The following is a 27660-nucleotide window of genomic DNA, read 5'->3' on the forward strand; positions in this document are numbered from 1 at the left end:
TGGCCACCTCATGTGAAGACTTGACTCATTGGAAAAGAGCCTGATGCTGTGACGGATTGGGGACAGGAAGAGAAGGGGATGATGAGATGGCTGGAGGGCATCATTTACTTGATGGACGTGTGTCTGAGTGAACTCCAGGAGTTGGTGATGGACAGGGAGGCCTGGCATGCTGCGATTCATGGGGTCACAAAGAGTCGGACAGGACTGAGGGACTGAACTGAACTGAAAGTGAAAATGAAGTCATTCAGTTGTGTCCGACTCTTTACGACCCCATGGACTGTAGCCTATCAGGCTTCTCCATCCATGGGATTTTCCAGGCAAGAGTGCTGGAGTGGATTGCCATTTCCTTTTCCAGGGGATCTTCCCGACCCAGGAATCGAACCTGGGTCTCCCACATTGCAGGCAGACGATTACCGTCTGAGCCACCAGGGAAACCCATATAACTTCCTATGGTTTTGTTAAATATTTGTCATTTTGCAAACTGTTTCATTCTATAGTTTTTTTTAATCAAAGATATCCTCCAAAATTATGTAAGCTTCAGTTCAGTTCAGTCTCTCAGTCATATCTGACACTTTGTGACCCCATTGACTGCAGGACCCTAGGCTTCCCTGTCCATCACCAACTCCTGGGACTTACTCAAACTCAGATCCATTGAGTAGGTGATGCCATCCAACCATCTCACCTTCTGTTTTCCCCTTCTCCTTTTGCCTTCAATCTTTCCAAACATCAGTGTCTTTTCAAATGAGTCAGTTCTTAGCATCAAGTGGCCAAAGTATTGGAGTTTCAGCCTCAGCATCAGTCTTTCCAATGAATATTCAGGACTGATTTCCTTTAAGATGGACTGGTTGCATCTCCTTGCTTTCCAAGGGACTCTCAAAAGTCTTCTCTAACACTACAGTTCAATAGCATCTATTCTTCAGTGCTCAGCTTTCTTTATACTTCAACTCTCAAATCCATACATGGCTACTGGAGAAACCATAGCTTTGACTAGACAGACCTTTGTTGGCAAAGTAATGTCTCTGCTTTTGAATATACTGTCTAGGTTGGTCATAACTTTTCTTCCAAGGATCAAGCGTCTTTTAACTTCATGACTGCAGTCACCATCTGCAGTGATTTTGGAGCCCAAAAAATAGTCTGACACTGTTTCCACTGTTTCCCCATCTATTTCCCATGAAGTGATGGAACCAGATGTCATGATGTTAGTTTTCTGAATGTTGAGTTTTAAGCCAAGTTTTTCACTCTCGTCTTTCACTTTCATCAAGAAGCTTTTAGGTTTCTACAAATCTGATTTCATCATTACCTAAGAAATATTTTAGTTAATATTTATGCCATTAATTAATACATAAAAAGGCAGTTAATGATAGTATTTATAAGAAAGATCTTTATAACTATCCTTAAAACTTAGAGAACGTGTCTAGAAAGTGTTCAGCATCTTGCATATATTGTAAAGATGCATAAAATCTTTTCCTGAAGATAAAATAAAAGCACAAATGAAAATATATATTAATGCTTGGGGGAAATTTGTGACAGGAGAGAAAAATACACTAGAAAATAAAAATGGATGTTTTAGAAGCACCCTAATGTTTATAGCAGCATTAGTTGCAATAGGCAAGATATGGAAGCAACCTAAGTTTCCATCAACAAATGAATAGATAAAGAATATGTGGTACACACATACACACACATACAAGCACACACACACACTGGAATACTACTTAGCCATAAAAAGGATGAGATTTTGCTATTTGAAATTAGTGGATCTGGAGGGTTTAGCTCTATGTGAAAGAAGTCAGAGAAAGACAAATACTATAGGATATCAATAATATGTAATATCTAAAAAATAAAACAAGCAGATGAATATAACCAAACAGAAACTAGTGGTTATAGTGGGGAGAGGGAAGATGGGAGAGGCAAGAAAAATGTAGGGTATTAAGAGGTACAAACTACTAGGTATAAATTAAATAAACTACAAGAATGTAATGTACAGCACAAGAAATATAGGCAACATTTTATACTAACTTTAAATGGAGCATAATCTATAGAAATATTAAATCACTATGCTGTACACCTGAAACTAATATAATATTGTAAATCAACTATACCTCAATGAAAATATAAAATAAAAACTATTTTAAGCACCTCTTTCCAAAACATACATATAAAACTCTGTGTGTGCATGCTTAGTTGCTCAGTTGGGTCTGACTCTTTGCAACCCCATGGACTGTAGCCCACCAGTCTTCTCTGTTCATGGCATTCTTCAGGCAAGAATACTAGAGTGGGTTGCCTTTCCCTTCTCTAGGGGATCTTTCCAACCCAGGGATTGAACCTGGGGCTCTTGTATTGCAGGCAGATACTTTACCATCAGGGCCACCAAGAAAGCTCAAAAGCCTGTGTTTTAAATAAATTGAATAAATGAGACTGCAAATATTGAGTTTTTTCAGCCAAAGATATGATGAGGCATACATATTTTATTTCCTCTAAATAGCTATCAAGAACAGCCTTAAGCAACTTGTTCCAATCCTGAAACAGATTATAGAAGAAAGTGGGTAGCCACTGATGAAATACTAATACAAGGACTTTCAAAAGTACTCTGTAAAAAAGAGAATGCTGCTACTAAGTCGCTTCAGTAGTGTCGGACTCTGTGCAACCCCATAGACCGCAGCCCACCAGGCTCCGCCTTCCCTGGGATTCTCCAGGCAAGAACACTGGAGTGGGTTGTCATTGCCTTCTCCAATGCATGAAAGTGAAAAGTGAGAGTGAAGTCAGGTCCGACTCTTAGCGACCCCATGGACTGCGGCCCATCAGGCTCCTCCGTCCTTGGGATTTTCCAGGCAAGAGTATTGGAGTGGGTTGCCATTGCCTTTTCCAAAAAAGAAAATACCATAACTTAATAAGCTAATAAAGTAATATTGACACCTTTGGAGAAGCTTTTGGACAGACTAGTAGGTATTCTGTAAATGTCTACATAAAACCAAATAAATCAAGAGATACCATGTTTGGTAATTTTCACTAAACAGTCATTTTAAGTTTCTTAAGAAAGAAAAGAAGAAGATAAAGTTTACTCAATCCTATTTGTAACATTCATGTTAAGAGAGCTATGTTTGCCTCTCCTCTAATTTATGATTCCTTTCCTTCTTTAATGAGATCTGCTTTGCAGCCCATAAAATAATTGTTATGGTAAACTGACTTTTTAAAATTAGCTACACACCAGTTGGTCCAGAAACCTATTCCTCTAGATCATTCATGCACAAAATACCTTTGTGTGAAACCCTTTCCAAATGTGTAATGGCTGGACTTCATCCAGAAGTTTGCCTATGGAGTCTCTCTGTGGAAGCAGCCTTACAATTTCCTTTTCTTGCAAACGTTTCCATGAGATTCTCTGTCACGCGAGTATGCTCAGGCTGCTTGTGGAGGACACGGAATATATATTTAACAGGAGCTGTATTTCTAAAAATCTTGTTTTCTCTAACCTGCAGAGATGTTACCTGACCCAAAGTCTGGCAAGAAGGATGAGGAAGTTGTTCAAAGATTCTCACGGAAGCTGGAGGAAGATTTATAGGGAAACATACAGCCTGTCCTTAGCACAATTAGCTCATTGTTTCATACGTTTGCAACCTGTTTACCTTGTTTTAACTCTCACACCATGATTGTGATTCTGCCATAGGGTCCCCTGGTGGAATAAGGCTGACTGTTGGCCCCATCCTTTATTCAAAGGTGGGAAAGACACATATCTGTAAGATATAGATACCTGGTGGCACTCAGAACTTTCAAGTAATGTGGAGATGAAAGGTTGAGATGGAGCAATAGGCTCACTCTCTCCTCACCAGTACTTCTAAATCAAAGATTTTAACATCACTAATTATCAGAGAAATGCAAATCAAAAGTACAATGAAGTGTCACCAGAATGCCCATCATTAAAAAAATATATAAACAATAGGTGCTGGAAATGTGTAGAGAAAAAGGAAGCCTTCTACAATGTTGGTGGGAATGTAAATTGGTAGAGTTACTATGAAGAACAGTATGGAGGTTCCTCAAAAACTAAATATAGAACTACTATATAACTGAGAAATCCCACTCCTAGGCATATACAGGGAACCATAATTCAAAAGATACATGCACTTCAAAGTTTACTGCAATACTATTTACAATAGCTAGGACATGGAAGCAACCTAAATGTATGTTGACAGAGGAATGGATAAAGAAAATTAGAAATATAACTGACCCATAAAAAGGGAAAAAATAGTGCCATTTGCAGAGACATGGATGGACCTAAAGTTTTTCATACAGAGTGAAGTAGTCAGAAAGAGAAAAATAAATATTGTATAATATTGCTTATATATGTAATCTAAAAAAAAGTGGTAAAAATTAACTGATTCTTGAAGCAGAAATAGTCACAGATGTAGAGAACAAATTTATGGTTACCAAGGGAGGGAAGAGGTGGTGGTATAAGTTGGAAGATTAGGATTGACATAGACACACTGTGTGTTAATCTCTCAGTCATGTCCGACTCTTTGCGACTCCATGAACTGTAGCTCTCCAGGCTTCTCTGTTCATGGAATTCTCCAGGCAAGAATACTGGAGTGTGTTGCCATTCCCTTGTCCAGGGGATCTTCCTGATGCAAGGATCGAACCCAGGTCTCCCACACTGTGGGCAGATTCTTTACTGTCTGAGCCACCAGGGAAGCCCAAAATATATATTTATACACTACAGTATGTAAAATAGATAACTAAGACCCTACTATTTAGCACAGGGAACTGTACTCAGTGTTCTGTGGTGACCTAAATGGGAAGTAAATCTAAAAAAGAGATATATATGTATACATATAAATGATTCACTTTGCTGCATACAGAAATTAACACAACATTGTAAAGCAACTATACTCTAATAAAATTTTTTAAGATGCTAATGGGGTTGAGTGGGTCCTAATTAGTTAATGATTAATATAAATGTTTTCAAGTGTTCCAATTTGTGTTCATGGACGAAGCCTTAAGATCTGTAAAAGAAATAAACATTTTCTTTAGAAGACTTTATATCAGTACATTTTGTAACACAAAATATAAACTAAAAAAGGGATCTTTAGCATTACTTAGCAGATATTATGAAAGCGAAAGTCACTCAGTTGTGTTCAACTCTGTGACCCCATGGACTATTCAGTCCATGGAATTATCCAGGCCAGAATACTGGAGTGGATAGCCTTTCCCTTCTCTAGGGGATCTTCCCAACACAGGGATTGAACCCAGGTCTCCCACATTTGCAAGCAGATTCTTTAACAGCTGAGCCACAAGGGAAGCCCCAAACCATAAATGCATAAATTCACTTGTATCTACTAGGCAAGATACATATATGAAACTATATTGGAAATATACTGGGAGGACTGATGCTGAAGCTGAAACTCCAATACTTTGGCCACCTGGTGCAAAGAAATACTCTTTCCCACCTGATGCTGGGAAAGTTTGAAGGCGGGAAGAGAAAGGGATGGCAGAGGATGAGTTAGATGGCATTACCAACTCAATGGAAATGAGTTTGAGTATGCTCGGGGGGTTGGTGATGGACAGGGAAGCCTAATGTCCTGCAGTCAATGGGGTCACAGAGTCAGACACGACTGAGCGACTGCACTGAACTGAACTGAACTGAACTGAGCAGTTATTATCTTATTCTATTGAATCTTTTATTTTCTTTTCCTGAAAGCATAATAGTTTGGTGTGCAGTCTGACATTTTGCAACCCATGGACTGTAGCCCACCAGGCTCCTCTGTCCATGGGGATTCTCCAGGCAAGAATATTGGAGTGGGTTGCCATACCCTCTTCCATACCCTAACCCAGGGATCAAACCCAAGTCTCCTGTCCTGAAAGCAGATTCTTTACCATCTGAGCCATAGGGAAGCCCATAGAGCTGTATCAATTTGGCACTTCTTTAGTTTGTATCAACCGAATATTTGAAATGAGGCTTATCCACTATCAGTAAAATTTTGTTAGCATGCATCAACTCAAGGAAAGATGATATGTTATAACCTGTTTTCATAGAAAGATGAAGAGTCAAGTTTTCCAGCTTAGACTTTCCTCTAAAGGAATGTTTTAAATTTAATCCAAAGGAAAATTAAAGTTTGTTTTCCAGAAGTTTACTTTATGCCTGATTGCAAAAGAGTAAAATGGATAGTGGACAATCCATAAAGAAGAACTACAAATGAGAAGAGACATGAGAGAAGGTCAGATGGAACATAAGTTAGATCAATACTTGACCTGTAGATTTTTCAAGTGTAGGCAAACGTACAGACAAGGAAAAAATGGCCACAGGAAATGGCAAGTCTTATAACTCAACCAGGCTCTGTCCACTGCCAGAGAACAAGGAACAGAAATTCTGATCTACAGACATCCATTAAAATATTGTCATTTTGGGGAGAATAGGGCAGATGGCAAATGCTGAACTCTGGGAGTAAAATGTAGGACAATATATATATATATAGAGAGAGAGAGGCAGAGACAGAGAGAGAGGTAGAAAGATAGAGACAGAGAGATAAAGGTATAGTTGAACTAAGCAGATTACAGGTGACAGTAGCATTCTAGAAAGTGAGCGTATGTGTGTGTGTGTGTGAGAGAGAGAGAGAGAGAGAGAGAGAGAGAGAGAGAGTGTGTCTCTGTGTGTGTGTGTGTTGTGGGAAGGGGCCCAAAGGCAGGACTAAGGTATTAGAGGATTCAGGCAAGCAACTAAATTCAGTATCAGGCAGTATTTTGCAGGTTAACAAATATGCAGATCTCTGGGAGAAATATCAATAACCTCAGATATGCAGATGACACCACCCTTATGGCAGAAAGTGAAGAGGAACTAAAAAGTCTCTTGATGAAAGTGAAAGTGGAGAGTGAAAAAGGTGGTTTAAAGCTCAACATTCAGAAAACAAAGATTATGGCATCTGGTCCCATCACTTCATGGGAAATAGATGGAGAAACGGTGGAAACAGTGTCAGACTTTATTTTTGGGGGCTCCAAAATCACTGCAGATGGTGATTACAGCCATGAAATTAAAAGATGCTTACTTCTTGGAAAAAAAGTTATGACCAACCTAGACAGCATATTAAAAAGCAGAGACATTACTTTGCCAACAAAGGTCCTTCTAGTCAAGGCTATGGTTTTTCCTGTGGTCATGTATGGATGTGAGAGTTGGACTGTGAAGAAAGCTGAGTGCCAAAGAATTGATGCTTTTGAACTGCGGTGTTGGGGAAGACTCTTGAGAGTCCCTTGGACTGCAAGGAGATCCAACCAGTCCATCCTAAAGGAGATCAGTGCTGGGTGTTCATTGGAAAGACTGATGCTAAAGCTGAAACTCCAGTACTTTGGCCACCTCATGTGAAGAGTTGACTCATTGGAAGAGCCTGATGCGGTGAGGGATTGGGCGCAGGAGAAGGGGATGACAGAGGATGAGATGGCTGGATGGCATCACTAACTCGAAGGACATGAGTTTGAGTAAACTCCAGGAGTTGATGATGGACAGGGAGGCCTGGCATGCTGCGATTCTTGGGGTCACAAGGAGTCGGACACGACTGAGCGACTGAACTGAACTATTCGGAAATTTTTATGGCATCTAGACTCCAGACAGCTTCAGCTAATTTAAGATTATAACTAATCTTTAATGATGAAATTTCTTAAGAAATGAGAAGAAAGTAACAAGGGATAACAAATGGTTTAATCCCAGTCCTTACTGAACACAAGCAGTGCCTTTCTAGACAAAACTGTAACATGTACATTTTCAGGAAAAAAAAAAAAAAATTTGTGTCTGTAAAAAGAACTTTTGCCTTCAGAAAATACAGACTAACACACCTTATAACTACCTTGAAATAGTCCTGTTTATCAGCAAAGGGTATCTAAATCAGCTCACTGTTTTAAGTTTTCAAAATGTATGTAATTTAAATATATTGGAAAAAGTGTTTGAAAAAGGATATAATACAACTAGGATACATTAAAATCAAATGATGTCAAAATTTGTATTTTTAACTGTACAGAAATTTTGTTTTGTAAAATAGGTCATCTGAGAATAGAATCATTAAATGATCTGAAATTGTAGTTATGGCTTTCTCAAAGACATATGTCTTTCTCAAAGACAGATAACAATGACAGGGGTCAGACATGAAAAGAAACAGGAAGGTCAACTTTTTCAAAGCTTCAAGAACTTAAGTAGTGAGTCAGGAAGTTCCATTACTGGTAATTCAAGTATTTTGTATTAAACAAAATGAATTGTAGTAAATATTATAGCAAAAGTATAGCAAATGCAGTGCATCTTCTGTAATATATATGACAGTTTCATTTCAGTAATGTGTTTGCATGTGGGTCCCCAATCACAGGGTATTTCTTATTGTGGTTTGTAGTGGAAAAAAAGTTGGATATTAATTAGCGTAAAAATGGAAATGGAGAATGGACCTATCCTTTTGTATAAATTCTCCTTCAAGGTATATCTTATGATACTTTTCTACAGTCAGATGTTTTACGAACACTACTTTTTATCTGATTTCACCTGCATAAAACATTGGGAAATAAATATGAGAAGCAATACATTTTTTAAAATATGCACCTCTCTAAAGATGATTCTACCAAATAAAACACCCTTTCAAGATTTTAAACTTTCTAAAACTCAAACTTGTAGACATTGTGCAAAAAGTTAAAACCTAATGAAAAATCTTTTTTTTTTAAAGTGTGTAGAATTCTATATGATTTGTATATCATAGCCAGCAAAGATTAAAAGGCAACTTTCTGCATCAATTAGGAAAGATAGAATATGCCTTGCTTTTAATCATCTGCATAATTAATTTTTAAATTTACTTTTATTTTATTTTTTAACTTAACAATATTGTATTGGTTTTGGCATATATCAAAATGAATCTGCCACAGGTATACATGTGTTCCCCATCCTGAAGAAAAATCTTGATATTATCAACCAGCATTGTTATTGGTTTTCAGTTAATCATGGTTTTCAGTTAAGCCTTAAAATGCCTGACACATATAAACACTCCATCATTACAATTTTAAAACAGCTTTAAAAGAAGAACTGAAATGAGTCAGACTTTTTTTTTTTCTTTATCTGCTTCAGGCAATGAAGGAATTGGCTGTGTCTCGATGCAACATTTGAAATTTCCCTCATTTAAATTGTCCCAACTTCAAAGCACTTGAAATACAAATCCATCTTCCTTTCGCAGACTCAATGTCAAAAAGTTATCAAGGGAACAAAGCCCACCTTCAGCTTAATAAAATGATGCTTTTTTGCAAAAGACATTTCCATTATCTGTAGCTAAACTAAACTCTATAAACAATCACCACAATACTGAATTAAATTATCCTATGTATTAAAAATTGTCAGAAAGTAAGGAATACTAAAAACTCCAAAGAAACATAAAATCAGAAGACTCAACTCATAGTTAACAATGCAGCCCACAGAACTGTCAAATGGAACCACAAAAGCTGTCAAAAGGACAGAAGAGAGATTGACAATTTCGGCTTCTGTTCTTGTTTTCACAAATCAAATTATTATTACACGTACTTCATTCATTTGGGGTCTTGGTTTCCTGCTTAGAAAAAATAACTTTGAAAGCTTGCATAATATCTACTTGCAATCTGGATAAAGGGATCTACTTCATAAAAATTAATATTTTTAGATCTGGATTGAATATTATCATTAGTTTACATTTAGGAAATTATTTTATTTTCTTAAGAGAGTTTGCTGAATTAATAACTCAATGATTGCATGATCATTGACAAATAAATTGTCAATGGACAAATAATGGACATATTGGACAAATAAATTATCTCAGACTCAGTTTCCTCATGAATAAAATGGGATGATTGTCCTACTTCACAAGCATCCTGTGCAAACCACTTAATATATTGTCTGGCAGTGGCATCCCACTCCAGTACTCTTGCCTGGAGAATCTCATGGACGGAGGAGCCTGGAAGGCTGCAGTCCATGGGGTCGCTGAGGGTCGGACACGACTGAGCAATTTCACTTTCACTTTTCACTTTCATGCATTGGAGAAGAAAATGGCAACCCACTCCAGTGTTCTTGCCTGGAGAATCCCCAGGGACGGGGGAGCCTGGTGGGCTGCCATCCTTTGGGTCGCACAGAGTCAGACACGACTGAAGCGACTTAGCAGCAGCTTAGCAGGAAATGTTAAATAGTGACTTCATGGCAAATAGATGGGGAAACAGTAGCTGACTTTATTTTTCTGGGCTCCAAAATCACTGCAGATGCTGATTACAGCCATGAAATTAAAAGACACTTACTCCTTGGAAGGAAAGTTATGACTAACCTGGACAGCATTGCCAACAAAAGTCCATCTAGTCAAGGCTATGGTTTTTCCAGTGGTCATATATAGATATGAGAGTTGGACTATAAAGAAAGCTGAGTGCAGAAGAATTGATGCTTTTGAACTGTGGTTTTGGAGAAGATTCTTGAGAGTCCCTTGGACTGCAAGGAGGTCCAACCAGTCCGTCCTAAAGGAGGTCAGTGCTGGGTGTTCATTGGAAAGACTGATGCTAAAGCTGAAAGTCCAGTACTTTGGCCACCTGATGCAAAGAGCTGACTCATTTGAAAAGACCCTGATGCTGGAAAAGATTGAGGGCAGGAGGAGAAGGGGATGACAGAGGATGAGATGGTTGGATGGCATCACCGACTCAATGTACATGGGTTTGGGTGGACTCTGGGAGTTGGTGATGGACAGGGAGGCCTGGCGTGCTGCAGTTTCTGGGGTGGCAAAGAGCTGGACATGACTGAGCGACTGAACTGAACTCAACTGATTTTCTATTGTTATTATTATTATTAGGTTCACATCCTCATTTCCTAGTGAAATTGTGAGAATTAATGAGGTAACACATTTGAACATTGTCTCATTAGGTAAGATGTGTTATGAAAATACTAGAATCCATGAAACCATGGACCACACTTTGCTACATTTATAAACACTTTTATTGGAAGACTGTAGAACAGTATTAGTGGTAGCAATAATACTTATTTATAATTCTAAAAGTTAAGCTTACTCATATATATTCTATTACATAGGAACTTTGAAGGAAATTATGCAAATAAAAGTATTTTTTCTATATTTTCTTCCTCTTCACTTCTTTTGAACTTACTCTAAGACCATAAATTCAACTATAGAAAGGCTTTCCTTTCTGCAGAATTTTTTTTTCCCTGACAGAATAGACAAATTTCAATGCTCAGTATATGGCCATTTGCCATACTAAGAAGAGGAAGCTGGGTCATCCTCCCAGTGCCAACCAAACTCCAACCAGACTCACATGTCGTTCTTAACAGCTTTGTCTTATTCTGATCTTCCTATTCACTTACTGACAGAAACTATAGGGTCCTAGTGGAGAACAGGTCATGGAATGTGTAGTAGGTATTGTAATCACTGAAGGACAAGGGAACAAAAGAGAGAAAAGTAGTAGAGTGAAAAGAATGTAATCTCACAGCGTTGAATCTGGGTAAAATGCTTGTCTAGGACATTTAAAAGAATCCTGTAAAGTATCTTCAAAAACTAATGTTTTGTATTTAAGTGAGATAACTATAGATCTGAATCCTAACCCTACAGTGTCACTGTGATTGTGTAAAGTGTACAACAGCTTCTCTATGACTTTGTTAAATTAACACTTATGAAGGGCAATTGTGGATGGTGAGCCATAACTCAGTAATAAACCAGAAAAGATCTGAAATAGAGTTTATATTACTCACAGGCCACAACGGGCCACACAGGGAGGTCAAGGCAGAATGAAGCAGAGATAGAGACAGGACCTGGAGATATGCCTTTATTAGTGTCCATGGTTAGAGTGTTTTGGGGTTCCCAGGCTAAGGCCAAATGGGTCAGTTCACACCCAAAAGGGAAGAGTTTTGGAAGCTCCACGGGGTCTTATCTAAGGGATACACAAAGGGAAGGTCCTGAGAAGGTCCAGAGGGAGACACTATTGATGGCAAGAACTGTTGGGGAAATTCATAACAGGAATGTACATTTGCTTGCGACACTGTGAGCTCTTCCAGTCCATGCCCTTGATGAGGGCATTAGTGTTGAAATAGGGCAGAACAAATGTGAATTCATATTAGACTGTTACCATAACCTCTTACTTTAATCTTTGTATTCTTTGATTTTGCTACAAGTTAAGAATGTTACATATAGCCTGAAATATACATGATAACCTATTTTCAAGGCTCTAACCTCTAAAGGTATATTGCTTTTCCATTCATATAGAGATAAAAATCTGAGACGGTTCGATAGCATCACTGGCTTAATGAACATGAATCTGAGCAAACTCTGGGAGATAGTGAATGATTAGGGAGGCTGGCATGCTGAAGTCCATCAGCACTGCAGTAAATCAGTCAGACATGATTTAGCAACTGAAAAAATAAGAGATTAAAAAGTTTCAGTACAGAGAAAAATATTTTTTCTTATTGGAAGTTTATAGGAACATCATGACCTGACCTACACCATGAAGTTTGCAAAAGCCAACCACATGCCTTCCCCTTTTAGTGTAAAAGAAGCCTGAATTCTCAGGTAAATTGATTTTTGGGGGGAACTAGTCTATCATCTCCTCACTCTGCACGTTTTTTGAATAAAGCTGTTGTTTCTATGTTCCTTGTGCCAACAACTCCTCTCTCTTCTTATTGGCCTGCTGTACAGCACAAGTGATGCAAACTTCAACTCCATAACAGTTGAAGACCAAACAAAATAGATGCCAAGGCAGTGATACCATGCAGTAACTTAGCTAAACTCTTGCCATTTTTAATTGTGTATTTTCCTAATTAACGATACAAACTCCATGAGATTGATCATCTTCACTCTAGAGGCATGTAAATATCAATGGAGATTCAAAAAGACTAAGTTGTGAATGGTGGAGAGAAAGAGTTTGAATGTGTTTCTTTGAAATTCAGAGCTTGTGCTTTCTAGTATGTCACACTATCACTTAATATATGCTCATTCAATGAACAGAAAATGTGTTATATTTCCCCAGTGATAGTATAGCTTTGCATATGAATTTTCGCTTTAGTAATTATATGAGCTAAACAAACTCTATGAATTTAACAAATATTGACTGACAATGTGGCAGGCACTATATACAGTAAAAAAGAAAAAGGTATCCAACATTCCTAAGTTGATGGTCGAGAGGAAGAAACATAATTTAAAGAAAGTACAAAAGATGTTCAGTTATTATAGTCCTATATTTTTGTTAGGTACTGAGATTTAAGGGTTACTACTCTGTTGGATGCCTTCGTATATTATTTCATTGAATCCCTATATGTAATTTAAATGTTCTATTCCCTTATTTTACAGATGAGGAGTAACATATAATATATATATATATATATTATATATATATAAAATATATATATATATAATTAGTACATGCCTGTGGGCTGGAGGCGGAGAAGGCAATGGCACCCCACTCCAGTACTCTTGCCTGGAAAATCCCATGGATGGAGGAGCCTGGTGGGCTCCAGTCCATGGGGTCCCTAAGAGTCGGGCACGACTGAGAGACTTCACTTTCACTTTTCACTTTCATGCATTGGAGAAGGAAATGGCAACCCACTCCTGTGTTCTTGCCTGGAGAATCCCAGGGACGGCAGAGCCTGGTGGGCTGCCGTCTGTGGGGTCGCACAGAGTCAGACACGACTGAAGCAACTTAGCAGCAGCAGCAGCAGTGGGCTGGAGGAAGCACAAGATGGAATCAAGATTGCCAGGAGAAATATCAATAACCTCAAATATGCAGTTGACACCACCCTAATGGCAGAAAGTGAAGAAGAACTAAAGAGGCTCTTGATGAAAGTCAAAGAGAAGAGTGAAAAAGTTGGCTTATAGTTCAACATTCACAAAACTAAGACCATGGTATATAGTCCCATCACTTCATGGCAAATAGATGGGGAAACAGTGGAAACAGTGTCAGACTTCATTTCTTTGGGCTCCAAAATCACTGCAGATGGTGATTGCAGCCATGAAATTAAAAGATGCTTACTCCTTGGAAGGAAAGTTATGACCAACCTAGACAGCATATTAAAAGCAGAGACATCACTTTGCCAACAAAGGCCCATCTAGTCAAGGCTATGGTTTTTCCAGTGGTCACTCATGTATGTGAGAGTTGGACTATAAAGAAATCTCAGTGCCGAAGAATTGATGCTTTTGAACTGTGGTGTTGGAAAAAACTCTTGAGAGTCCCTTGGACTGCAAGGAGGTCCAATCAGTCTATCCTAAAGGAGATCAGTCCTGGGTGTTCATTGGAAGGACTGATTTTGAAGCTGAAAGTCCAATACTTTGGCCACCTGATGCAAAGAGCTGACTCTCTGAAAAGACCCTGATGCTGGGAAAGATTGAGGGCAGGAGGAAAAGGGGATACAAAGGATGAGATGGTTGGATGGCATCACTGACTCAATGGACATGGGTTTGGGTGGACTCAGGGAGTTGGTGACGGACAGGGAGGCCTGGCCTGCTGCGGTTCATGGGGTCGCGAAGAGTCGGACATGACTGAACGACTGAACTGAACTGAACTGTGCCAGTTTATGTTCTTTCCAGCAGTGGGTAAAAATGACCTATTTCATCATACCCTCTACAATACTATGCTTAAATAAGTTTCTTAAATAGTTTTCTTAAATAATTCCTAATGTAATAGATTAAAATACTGAAACTCATTATCTTCAACTTGTGCTTTTACTTTTAATGAAGTGGAAATTTGTTGGTATATCAGCAAATATTTTTTAAGCAGCTATTATTAATCAAATACTTTATATGACACACAGGATAAAAAGATAAAGTGATTGATTTCAAAGATTAGAAAGATTAAAAGAAAAAAAGGAGTTTATAAGCATCATATATGAAAAGAAATAGACACTGTTTCATGGTTTAGTTTCATGCTTTTGGTCAGAGGGTCACAGTTGATGAATCTCAACAAGAAGGTTGAAGGACAATCAGGATCATCGTGTTGTTGTTGTTATTGTTTACATAAAGATTTTAGCTTAATAAAATTAACTATCCTTTTCCTCTGTATATGATTTTCTGCTCAGCTTTTTACCTACCATCCTCCAATGGCTTGAAATTTAATATAGGTCCCAATTTAAAATCTAAGAGTGGCTTTCACGGTGTTGTTCCTGACTATATATATATAGATTTAACAGCTACAGTACATCTGAACAAAGAACTGATCATAAGGACATAGAGTGATTAATGTTTATAATTTATCTGAACAAAGAATTGCTAAATTGAATATAAAGTTTACACAATGCACTTTCAGAATATACCTACTGTGTTTGCCACAAGGTAGGTCAGCAATCTTGTATTTGTAATGTTTCTTAAAGGCTATTAGTTACTCCTGAAAAATCAAATTGGAACCAATACCACATTTCTGGTGGCTTGGCTTTCATTCCATTTTCTTTCAGCCAAATCATACTGGCTTCCTACCCCTTCACTGGACAGCTAGTGCCCTAAGCTAAGATTATCACAGTATGAAAGTCAGATGCGATGATAAAGGCATGTAACATTCATTGCACCCATATGGCATATATATTTTTCATACATCTCCCTCTTCGGTTTGAAAAGTTTCATATTTTACTCTACCCCATTGGTCTTGCTTGCCTTGTTTTTAAACTGTACAAACTATCAGAGTTGAAGCTACATTTATTTGTAAATGATGTTAAGGTACATGTAAGCTACATCTATGAAGCTGTTTGTCTATGAGAGTTCCTTTTTATATTCATCAAAGGCATAAGTGAGAGTGGCTTAAACCATAGGACACTGATTGTTCACTTACTGAGAAATCTTAAGGTTGGTGGGAACTGGGTAAGTACATAAAAAATATGCTCAGAGTTCACTGCATCCAATCAAGGTTTTTATTATTATTATTATTAAAGAAAAAACTGTTTTGTTTTAAACAAGCTGTCCTTGAGGTTCCCCTAAAGACTTAACTTTCTGAGTCATTGGTTAGAATTTTGTAGCATACCTCCTCGTATACAAGACTAGCCTCACCTTCAGTAAAATTAAAGAAAATCTGCTCTATTCATGAACTTCTCCAGGAGATCTTCCTGACCCAGGGATAGAACCTGGGTTTCCCACATTGCAGACAGATTCTTTACCATCTGAGCCACAAGGGGAGCTCATGAACATTATCAGGCCATGGCAATAAGGAAAAAGTTGGGAAATAAATTTTGTATAAAAATCCAACAGTATCCCAGAAAAATTATTTTAAAACCACAGTGATCAATTACATCTAATCAGTTCTCAAATCACTAAAAGAACAGAAGAAGAAAGCACAGATTCAGTGTGACTGAATTTGGTCCAGAGCCAAATATTATAAAATTTAAATAAGTCTATAATAAATATTATGCATTAGACCTGTCTTAAAATCAATATTGATCATATTTTATATATACTCAATTTAATTCAATTGCTGTTATAGAATTATGGTTTGAATCTTTTGTAAGCAAAGTGTTTAAATGTATTGATCTAGTTCAGCTTCAGTAATTAAAAAGAGTCATATATGCAAATTAACAAAAATAGTATAAGAATATATTTCTGTAAAAAAAAAGAGAAGTTTTTATATCTAGAATTGTTAGGAAGATATTCAGTTTGTTTGAATTTGTGAAAATAAAAGTTAAGTTTGTTGAGAGGTAGAAAGTCTACCTTTAGAAAACTGAACATACGAAAACTATAAAACTATCATGCACAGAAAATAACAGGAAAGTTGGTCTAGATCTTGAAAATTTATAATTATGTGCTATTTTAAACATATTCTTATGGATATAAGTACCACAATAATTTAAAACAAAAAATTAAAAATAGACTTTAAAAAATTTTACCTTGTTCTGTGTTTTTAGTAAAAATATTTAAAATGCTGATATTTTAAATTAATGTTAAAGTATATTTTATTTATGCAGGCTTTATTTTTTTAATTTTGTTTTTATTGAAGTATAGTTGATTTGCAATATTGTGCCAATCTCTGTTGCACAGCAAATTGACTCAGTTATACACACATTTGAATTATTTTTTAAAAAATATGCTTTCCATTATGATTTATTACAGGTGACTGGAATAGTTGCCTGTTATACAGTAGGACCTTGCTATTTATACATTATAAATATAATAATTTGCATCTGTATACCACAAACTCCCAGTCTATCCCTCTCCCTCCCCAACCCTTGGAAAGCACAAGTCTGAGCTCTATGTCTGTGAGTATAATTCTATTTCGTACACAGATTCATTTGTGCCATATTTTAGATTCCATATACAGTTGCTATCGTATGGTATTTGTCTTTCTCTTTTTGGCTTCACTTAATATGAGAATTTCTAGTTGCATCCATGTTGCTGCAAATCGCATTATTTTGTCCATTTTTATAATGGAATGTTATTCTGTTGTATATATAATACCACATCTTCTTTATCCTTTCATCTGTCAATGGAATTTAGGTTGTTTCCATGTCTTGGCTATTGTGAATAGTACTGCTAGGAACATAGGGGTGCATGTATCTTTTTTAATTATAGTTTTGTTCAAGTATATGACCAAGAATGAGATTGTTGGATCTTATGGTAATTCTATTTTTAATTTTCTAAGGAACCTCCATGCTCTTTTTCATAGTTTATATACCAACTTACATTCCCACCAACAGTGTAGGAGGGTTTCTTTTTCTCTATAGTCTCTCCAGCATTTGCTATTTCTATATGATTTAATGATGGCTTTTCTGACCAGGGTGAGGTCTTACCTCACTGCTGTTTTGATTTGCATTTCTCTAATAATTAGTGATATTGAACATCCTTTTATGTGCCTACTGGCCATCTGTATGCCTTCTTTGGAGAAATATCTATTAAGATCTTCTGCCAATTTTTTTATTGAATTGACTTTATTTTGTTGTTGAGCTATATGACCTGTTTGTATATTTTGGAGACTAAGGCTTTGTCAGTCCGATCATTTGTAAATACTGTCTCCCATTCTGTAGGCTGTCTTTTCTTTTCTTTCTTTTTTTTTTTTTTTTTTTTTGTGATTTACTTTACTGTGTAGAAGCTTGTAAGCTTGATTAGGTCCCATTAGTTTATCTTTGCTTTTATTTCTATTGCCTTAGGAGACTGACCTAAGAAAACTTTAGTATGATTTATGTCAGAGAATATTCTGTCTAGGCTCTCTTCTGGTTTTATGGTACCACATCTTATATTTAAGTTTTTGAGCCATTTTGAGTTTGTTTTTGTGCATGGTGTGAGGATGTGATCTAATTTACTTTATTTTCATGAAGCTTGCTAAAGAAACTTTTTTCCATTTTATATTCTTGCTTCCTTTGTCAAGATTAATTGATTATAGGTGTGTGGGTTTACTTCTGGACTCTATATTCCGTTCCATTGATCTGTTTGTCTGTTTTTGTACCAATATCATACTGTTTAGATTACTGTAGTTCTGTCTGAAGTCTGGGAAAGTTATACCTCCTGCTTTGTTTTTTTATCCTCGGGATATCTTTGGCAATTCTGAGTCTTTTATGAATCCATACAAATTTTTGGATTATTTGTTCTAATTCTGTGAAAAATGTTATGGATAATTTGATGTGGATTGTATTAAATATGGAGTTTCCTTTGTATAGTATTACCATTTGAACTGTATTCATTTTCTTCTTCCAAGACCATGGGATTTTATTTCTTTGAATCCTTTTTAATTTCCTTTATTAATGTTTTATAGTTCTCAGCATATTAGTCTTTCACCTCCTTGGTCAGACTTATTCCAAAGTACTTTTTCGTTGGTGCAATTTTAAAAGTTTTTTTTTTGACATTCCCTTTCTGTTATTTCATTGTTAGTGTAAAGAAATGTAATTGACTTCTGAATGGTAATCTTTTATCTTCCTACTTTGCTGAATTCATTTATTAACCAGTAGTTTTTGTGTGGATTTCTTCAGGTTTCCAATATATAGTATCATGTCATCTGCATATAATGACAATTTCACCTCTCCCCTTACAGCTTGAATATCTTTCTTTATTTTCCTTGACTGATTTCTGGGACTAGGACTTCAACACTATGTGGAACAGAAGTAGTAGGAGTGAGCATGTCTGTCTTGTTCCAGATTTTATCAGAAAGTCTTTCAACTTTTCACCATTGGCTGTGGGTTTGTCGTAAATGGCTTTTATTATGTTGAGATATGTTCCCTCTATACTCACTTTAGTAAGAATTTTTATCCTGAGGGATATTGAATTTTGTGAAATGCTTTATCTGCATCTATTGAGATGATCATGTGCATTTTTTTTCTTTTTTGTGTGTGATATATTATATTGATTGATTTGCATATGTTGCACCATCCTTGAAGACTTCATTTCTTAATTTTAACTTAATAAATATGACATATCAAATCTGAGATAACTATTAAAATGCAGAATTATTCTCAGATGCTTATATAGTTAATATGGTTAAGGAGGCAGCGGTACTCTAATAACTTTGTATTATTGAGCACTTCCTTTTAAATATAATAAACTTGATTTAATTATCTTCTTTTCTTTATGTTTTATATTTGTTAGGTGGTCAGTAATTACAGATGATCTTTTCAATGTTTTATATGCATTTACACAAGACACATAAGATTATATGTTAAAAGAATGGCTGGTGTATATGTTTCTAAAAATATTAACAGTAATTAACATTTAAATAATTATCACAGAGATAAGATATATTAACCTTCCCCAAAATAATAAGTTGCACAAACCAAACTTAACAACTGTTTTTGGTTGGTATACCAAAAAAAGTTTTCTAATAAAAAAGAGGAAATTATACTTGAACAAAGGTGTGATTAATCAATTAATTGTTGGGGAAAGGCTTTTTGCCTCAGTATGTGTAAAATAAGCATTAAGAACAGTGTTCTAATAAATATTTCTCTAAGAGAAAGGCCGAGTCTGTTGTGTAAGTGGTAACGATATCAAATCATGCTCCCAAGAACAGTGTTTCAGAATTTTCTAGCTTCAGAGCTAGTGCTTACAATTTGCTTTCTTTTACTATCATTCCATGTATTACCCTCTAATAGTTACAGCTTAATATCACCCCTCTACCCACCTCATCTTTATGTCTCATCATGATCCAGGAAGAGCCTGGGGAGTGACATTTCCCTTTGTCCTCATTAGTGCCCCTTAACCCATCTGTCACAGCTCAAAATCCCTATGTCCTTGCTGCTTTGAATTGTCAAGAAAAATCAGGGTCTGCTACAGATAGTGCTCTCAATCTAGAAAGTTCCATCAGGGGCAACTCACCATCATTTTATATTTTCCTACAAAGTTCAGGTTAAAAAAAAGTAGGAAGGGAAGACCTTTGTCAAGATGGTAGAGAGTCATAAGAAAGAGATTGGCCCTATTCTGTCTGTTCAAAAACAGTTTTAAAAGAACTGCTGGTTTGCAATTAAGACTGTGTTTTGATCTATGTTATGTCAATAAACTTTGAAAGTAGGAGACTGTGAAAAAGAGAGCCATGTGGTATCCAAACACTGAATATTATAGAAGGAGATAGATAAGGTAAAGAGGCTTTTGAGACACCTTTCCTTGATCCAGGTTTCTAACATTTAATATCCAAGCAAACTTTTGGACTGCAAACTTTTAAAAAGTGCATGAGTGTTTGCTTGTGTTAATTGATTTACTCTATACTGTGCACATAAATGGAGAAGGAAATGGCACCCCACTCTAGTATTCTTGCCTGGAAAATCCCATGGACGGAGGAGCTTGGTGGGCTGCAGTCCATGGGGTCGCTGAGGGTCGGACACGACTGAGAGACTTCACTTTCACTTTTCACTTTTATGCATTGGAGAAGGAAATGACAACCCACTCCAGTGTTCTTGCCTGGAGAATCCGAGGGACAGGGGAGCCTGGTGGGCTGCCATCTATGGAGTCTCACAGAGTCAGACACGACTGAAGCGACTTAGCAGCAGCAGCAGCGTGCACATAAATCCAGGGCTTACACTCCCCAAGTTATTTATCCAAAGCAGATTCTCTTCCTCTAATACCAACATAACATAGCCCATGTCCCCAGTCCTATCTGATTACAGAAAACATGTCTTTCATAGATTGACCTTCCTTACTATTTCTGAGGATTCCCAAGGAATACTTCTCTAATATAGCAAATTGATCCTGGCTGCTTCTTGCCATGTCTTCATGCAGTTTCCTTCCAGAGTTCTCTTTGTCTTGCTTTACTGTTCCAAATATTACCATTTCTCAGACAAAGGAAGTGATTTCATACCTTTTCTTTACAACACAGCTTGTAGCATGTAATATAAATTTGTTGAGGTTTGATATAATACCAAGAACTATAATGCAAGAAGATACACCTTAAGAAATGGGCACCAGATAATGTGGTCTTAGAATCTAGCAGTCTTTTCACTTCTAGTACCATCTATTTTCTTGAAACATTTTGCCTATGGTCAATTCCCACTGACTCTCTTTGTGAGTGTGGTGGAGGAGGATGGTGGGAGAACGCAAATGTGAGGAGGGTGGATAAATACTAGCTATTTCCTTCAGCTATAACTGAGCCTTAATGACTTCTTAGTACCTCCATGTTATTTTTCTTCATTGAAACTTCACCACTGGTTCAAGATTGCCTCAAATCTGCATGAGTCTCTGTTGCTCTAACATCAACCCGACCAGAGTAAAGGGAGAGCATTTCCCAACACAATTCCGGTGTCCAATCTGAAATTCTGAAACTATTTATACATCCCATATCTGCCGTTTTGTCAGTTTCAATAATTTTAAAATCCAGATTCATTTCACTTTGAGCAATATGAGGAACTCTTGGTAAATTTAAAAGAGCAGTTTATCTCCACTGCATAAGCATTACTGCTTCTATATATTGGAGCATTGAGTAAGAGCAAATTACTGTCTCTTCAGGAATATTTTAGTATTTCAAATAAAATGCACCTTTTAAGAATGACTGATTACTCATAATTCAGTATTTAATGCATAAAACTTTGAACAACTGTATTTGAGTATAGTTTTTTCATATTCACAGCCCAACTGTTTTATTTTATAGTGCCATTTAGCTATTGCAGCATAATTCTTGAGAAGTTCATATTTGAATTTGAAAATCTGAAATGTTTTAGAATTATTTATACTATAATACAAAGCTGAACGGGAATAAATTAAAAAAAAAAGAACTTTGACTAGAAGGTTTTTAACTTCAGGTAGGAATAAACTAGTCCAATGTCTGCTTTATTGTCATGTTAAAAAAGAAGTTCCAATAAATAATTATACTTATAATAAACAGACTTAACTTTGCATCTTCATTTTCTGCTGTGGTTTATAGGTCTTTATTTTCTACCCATACATTATCCTATACACCTCCCATACACATATTTATCATCTTACAAAGTGTTACAGAACTCTAGTTGGAAGAAATGATACTTAAAGATCATTTAATCCAACTCATATCTGATGTATATTTTTTAGTTCTAATGAACAATTGTCATATTTATAGCTTGCTACTTCTAGGAAGAATAATTTTATTATATATTTCACATTATACAGTCTTTAAACACTTACATAAGTTCTGTATGAGATGTTTATTACACAAGGGTACTGAATCAATCTCTGCCTTCAAGCAGTTCTCAGTTAGTGGGAGTGGACAACAAATAAACTGACAATTAGAATTTAAGGTGATAATGCTTAGATAAGGAAGACACCAGAAAAAGTGCAAAAGTGCACCTGGGCAAGGGAAAAGGCATTGGTTTCTTTATAGCACTTCCTACTAAATGAGTGATCACCTTTGTTTTTTCCTTCTTGTGGCAGCCACACCCTGGCAAAGGATTGAAGTCTAAATCAGCTCCTATCAGGAAAAAAAAAAATCTGGTTTATTTTCCCTTGGATAGAAAAGAAGAAAACAAGGAGTAAAAGGGAAAAAAAAATTTTAAACAGAAATACAGAGTATATCACAGACAAAGCAGAACAGTCCTCCTAAATTGGTTTAATAATACAGTGAATACCTCAATAATACCTCTATAACAAGCACTTGGATTGTCTTCCAAGTTCTCTGAAAGGTACCAGTGTACACCTGCAAGGACTCAAAACACTTTACTTTTGTAGAGGATCCTACAATTAGATTGTAGTCATGAATTGATTCCGTAACATTTATTGAACTCTTACTACATCACTGAGCTCAGTGAACACAACGGTGAATAACAGAGACATAATATTTGTTCTTAAGGAATTTAGAGTTTATTAATGAATGTGTGCATGGATGTTCAACAGCTCAGTCCTGTCAAACTCTTTGGGGCCCCACTGACTGTAGCCCAGGCTTCCCAAGTGTTTCATTGGTAAAGAACCACCTGCCAATGCAGGAGATACAGGACATGTGGTTTCAGTTCCTGGGCTGGTAAGATCCCCTGGAGAAGAAACTGGCAACCCACTCCAATATTATTGCCTGGTAAAATCCCATGGACAGAGGAGCCTGTTGGACTACAATTCATGGGGTCACAAAGAGTTGGACACGACTAACCAGTTGAGCATGCATGCATGCATGGATTGTAGCCTGCTAGCCTCCTCTGTCCATGGGATTTTCCAGGCAAGAGTATGCTGGGGTGTGTTCCCATACCCTCCTCCATGGGATCTTCTCAACTCAGAAATCCAACCCGTATCTCTTATGTCTCATGCATTGGTAGGCCAGTTCTTTTCCACTGGTCCCACTTGGGAAACCCCCCAAAGATGGATGTGCTATGCTTAGTTGCTCAGTTGTGTCCGACTCTTTGTGATCCCATGGACTGTAGCTGGACAAGCTCCTCTGTCCATGGGGATTCTCCAGGGAAGAAAACTGGAGTGGGTTGCCATGTACTCCTCCAGGGGATCTTCCCAATCCGGTGATCGAACCCAGGTCTCCTGCATCGCAGGTGGATTATTTACCTTCTGAGCCACCAGGGAAGCCCTGGCTCATACTTGCAAAGATGGATACTTGCAAGTAAATAGATGCATTTTCATGAAAATACAGTGTGCTATTGAAGGAGGAAACAGAACCGGCTCTATCTTGAAAGCAGTACTCCATCTTGGGCCAGACTGTGGACTTTGAGCTATATGCCCAGGATCTGTGAAATGACATACAACTGGAAAACCAGACCCCCAGAAGAGAGAGCCCAAGTGTTCTCCATTGCCCAAAAGAATACCCTAATTATGTATGTAACTGAATAGAATTATATATTCTATTATGCTTATTGGAGTATGACCACAGGCCTATTGATAATTGTCCACTTCTAACTACCTAGGCTTAGGGCATACGAATCACGGGTTAACTTTGGTTGTATCTTTCTTTTTCCTTTGTTCAGACTAGTTTCAGGGAATTTGGGAAGGCAGGTTTGTGCACGTACACTTAGGGTATATAAGATTTTCACAAAAAGTGGTCGGTGTCCTTGGATAAGAGGATACACTGCCTTGGCCCTGCAGGTGTAATAAACTGCATTCCACTATCTGCATTGTCCTTCTGAGTGAGTTTGTTTCCCAGAACCTGTGGCTACAACACTATGACAGGGCAATCATCCAGTTACTTGGAAGCAATTAGAAATGTCTTTCCAAAGGAAGTCGTATTTTAAGTTCCAACCTCAAGAGTTACAAGGAGACTTAGCTATTATAAGAGAGAGAACAGAAAGAAAGAATGTATTAGCAGAGCAAAGAACACGCACAAAGTTCCAAAAGAAGAAAAAAAAAAAAAAAAGCAGTGTTTTCAAGGAACTTAAAGGAGTTCAATTTAGCTGGATCATCAAGCGATCTATGTTTTGACATAGCTTGAGAATAGGATGGTCAAGTGGTCAGAGGACAGAGCATGCTGGAGTCTGCAGGCTATTTTAGGACATATGGACTTTTAGACTGACAGTACTAGAGAAATATTGGACAGTTTTAATTCAGAAGAATAGAATAAAATTTCATTTTGGACTTAATACACTGGCTACTTGTGGAGAATAGATTTTCAGGACTTCAAGTCAAGGAGCAGGTAAGTTTATGTTAGAGCTTACAAACCCCTCCATGGCACCTGTATCAGCTTCAATTAAAGCACTGACCCAGATTTGCTCAGCACCAATTAACTCCTCAGTGCCCTCAATGGCTTTAGTGGTTTAGTGGCTTTTGTGGCTTTTATTGGTTTAGTGGAAAGGGCTGCCACAGTCCCTCTCACTTGCTAGCATGATCACTGTCCTGGCCTCCTTCCACCCATCCCCCTGTCAGGGTTCTGGCACCCATAGCAGCTCTGGTGCCCAGGCACACATGAATTCTGGTTCTTTCTTTATTGCTAAATGCAGACTTACCCACACTTGAGCTCTGACTTCTGAACTATGAGAACTGAGTTTGAGAAATTTCTGGGATATTCTGTTGGCCAGTTGTTTACATTGATTTGGTGTGTAGGAGAAAAAGCTGAACTGTATCTATAGATTTAGGACACTGGGATGAATGAGATCACCTAGAATATGCAGGGTGAGAGAAGACTGAGACCTTGGGAAAACTAACACTCAAACTTGGAGAAAGGAAGGAGTAAAGCATAGAATGTTAAGAAAACATGCCCTGAGGATATAGGGAAAAAGTCAACAGAGATCTTTGCTTCAAAAAATAAAGGAGTGGAGTCCTCTAAAAAGATGTGAAATCCTGTTAAGAGACTGATGTAGTAAACCCTGAGAGAAAATTGGGGCAGGAAAGATTTGGAGAATTTTAGCCAAAGAAATTTTGTTGGAGTGGTTAGAGGTGGAAAAGAGACTTTGAGATGTTCATGTATTGGTACACTTTCAAGAAGATTGTGAAGTGAATAAAACAGATAAGGCAGTAGAAAAAGTAAGTGCAAGGGAGTTTTTCTATTCATTGTTTTTTTGTTTTAAATTAGAGACCCTTGACCATTTTAAAATGTTAGGAAGAAGCATAAGCTTATGACCAAGTTTTAAAAATAAAAAAGATTGAATTTTCAGAAAACAAAAGAGAGAATCTGAGTTGTTAGCAAATATGATACCCTGTGGTCCATTGATTTGTTTTTATTATTGTTATTATTATTATTATTTGTTTAGAAGCCCATATGAATTCTAAAGAGAAATTTCCCATGGCATTATATAATTCAGACCTCCCTTGAGAATTTAGAAGATTTGGGAAATATTGGACCCATTAATCTGATGGAAATGGCTATTATGGCCAAATAGCTAGCTACCACTCTCTTTCAAAGAAAGAAATTACAATTCTCAGCTCTTATTTCTCCATACTAAACTAGCTTTTGTAAGTGTTTGAATATGTGCAGGTTGAACTATTTAATGACAGTCAAATAATTATAGAATATGACTGAAATGGTGAAAAGATACAGATTCAAAAAAGGCAAAGAATTTTAACAAAAGAAAAGGAAGAAAAGAAGTGAGAAGACATAGTTAAGTTTCTACCTGTTTTGGTAGTTGAGAGAATTCTTGACTAACAGCACCTCTACTCTCTAGAGTCAGGGGCAAAATTTTCTCAAGAGTAGAGGGAAGTTCATTGAATATAACAGCTAGTATGTACAAGCAGGTCTAAAGAGGATTGTGCTTTTGATAATCTGTGTAATATATTTTAAATGTATTAAAATATACTTTGTGATAAAAAATTTTGAATAAACTTTTACTATTACTACTACTAACAATAATGAATACATATATGAAGCATTTATGGTATTTCAGGTACACTCTAAGCTCTAAAAATGAACTACCCCATTCAATATTCACAATAAGCCTGTGAAGTGAATATTATTCTCTCAATTTTACTTCATTAAAAGATGATTGTGTCAATTACTTATCCCAGGTTTATTCTTTAAAATTAAATTTCTCAATTTGATGAGATGCAGTATCATTATATCCCTTAAAGTTTTCACCCTAAATAGAATTTATAAGTCAAATCTCCTTATTCTTATTTCATTATTAATTTTAATAATATTGAAATATTATAGGTAACCTCACTTCCAGTAAATATTGCTGAAGGCAAGTATTTCATTTTGTACCATTTAAGTTAACTCAATTCATGAGCCCCTAGAATGCATAACTGAAGCAATCTCTTCTCTAGTGATATTTCATCTCCACTGGATAGTTGAAAGCCATCCCACTAGGAAATGGGCATTTGTGCTCGGTGGACTTCTTTGCTTAGAACTCTGGCATTATATAAGTAATACCAAATTAATGCAAAGAATACCATATGAGCTATTAGTAATAAATACTAGAAATAACATATGACTGTCTATATATAGTTATATAAACTATATATATTTATATCTGTATCTCTATCTATCTAATATTTATCTATAAGTGATAAAACATGCAAAGACTTGCAGGTTAACATTTTTAAAGGAAGCGTGTATACATGTGCATACATATTCTTTCTCAAGAAGTTTAATAGAGTTGGTTTTCTCATACTGATTACTGCATATGCATAAAGAGACAGGTATTTTCTATGCACCTGATGTTCAGTGAGGTATATCAGCAATTGTGTCATGACCAACAATTAAAGATCAAAATATAGAAGAGAAACGAAAAGTTACCTAAGAAAGTGACTTAATGGGGCGATGGATTGTTGAGTGATATTATTAAAATATTATTAATTGGATATTTATATTTAATATTTTATATAATTTATTATCACAGTGTATTGTAAAAAGATTGTGAACTGTAGAGATTACATTTAAAACCTATCCTTAGTCTTTCCCAGAGGAAAGAGAAGACTAATGGAGTGTTACTGTATGGTG

This window comes from Bos grunniens, chromosome 12 (genome assembly GCF_055505025.1).
Source record: "Bos grunniens cultivar Pamir isolate PY7600 chromosome 12, Bosgru_T2T1.0, whole genome shotgun sequence".
NCBI lineage: Eukaryota > Metazoa > Chordata > Mammalia > Artiodactyla > Bovidae > Bos > Bos grunniens.